Genomic DNA, 1,385 nt, shown 5'->3' on the forward strand with positions numbered 1-1,385 from the left:
GGTAAGCATGAACCCCTGATCTTGCGGCTCAAACTGACTTTGCAGTCCAGTGCACTAACCAACAATGCCACGCCAGGATTTCTTTTTTTTTTTTTAACCTATAGAATCCTTAAATAGCACAAGTGAAGGCTTGTGTTTTTTCTTCAGTTCCCTCAGTTGAGGAATGCTGAGCATGTTTTTCATTTTTGGTTATCTAATCCCAAGTCTTTACACATTTTGGTATAATATTTAACTTTCTCTCCTCAAGCTGCCTTCTGAAAATTTTTATTCACATTTTTCACCTCCCATTTCTTCCATTTCCTTTAGCGTATATATGATGGAGACAAGTTTCAGAGTCTCTTCTGATACCCATTTTGGTCTTTTCCTTCTTTCTTGTCTTCTTAGAGACCCTTTGCTTTCTTCCTATATGATGTTCTTGATGTCTTCCCACAATATTTATGGTCTTTGGTATTCAGTGTCTCATGCATAAAATCTGTTCTTCAGAAGATTTGTAAATTCAGCTTGGTTATATTCAAGGTCATAATTTGAAAATTGTGGAATGTTTTACTTTTCTTTATCTACAAGCTGAACTTGCATATGAGCAATTGATGGTATGTTCCACTGTCTGCCACTGGACTTGTTTTCATTGAATATATGGAGGATTTCTACTGTCTCTTTCCACAGATATAGATCTAGTCAATTTGATTCTTGTGTATTCCATCTGGTGAGGTCCAGTCTTCTTAATGTTGTTTAAAAAAGGTATTTGCAATGAAGAATTCATTGTTTCTGCAAAATTCTGTCATGCGATTTCCAGTGTCATTTCTATCACCAAGGCCATATTTTCCAACTACTGATCCTTCCTCTTTGTTTTCAACATTTGCATTCCAATTGCCAGTAGTAATCAAACATCTTGGTTTCATGTTTGATCAATTTCAGACTGAAGAAGTTTGAATTCTTCAGTTTCATCATCATTGGCTTTAGTGGTTAGTGCTTACATTTGAATAATAGTGGTATCAGCTGGTCTTCCTTGTAGGTGTGAGAATGTTATCCTATCCTAGATAGAGTTGTACTTTAATACAGATCTTGATATGTTCTTTTTCATGATGAATGTGACGTGACACCTTTCCTCCTCAATTTGTCAATTCTAGCATAGCAAACCATGTGATTGTCAGATGCAAAATGGCCAAAGCTAGTCCATTTTGGCTCACTAATGATGATATCATAATGCCTATGATATCAATGAAAGCAAAAAGTCATTAAGAAGACAAGAAAGAAGGAAAAGATCAAAATGGATGTCAGAAGAGACTGTGAAACTTGCTATCTAGTGTAGAGATGTTAAAGCAAATGGAAGAAAAGAGGAGGTCCAAGAGCTAAACAGAAAATTTAGATCAGCTTGAGAAGATAAA

The sequence above is a fragment of the Chrysochloris asiatica genome, unplaced genomic scaffold, assembly GCF_000296735.1.
Source record: "Chrysochloris asiatica unplaced genomic scaffold, ChrAsi1.0 scaffold00216, whole genome shotgun sequence".
In the NCBI taxonomy this organism is placed as follows: domain Eukaryota; kingdom Metazoa; phylum Chordata; class Mammalia; order Afrosoricida; family Chrysochloridae; genus Chrysochloris; species Chrysochloris asiatica.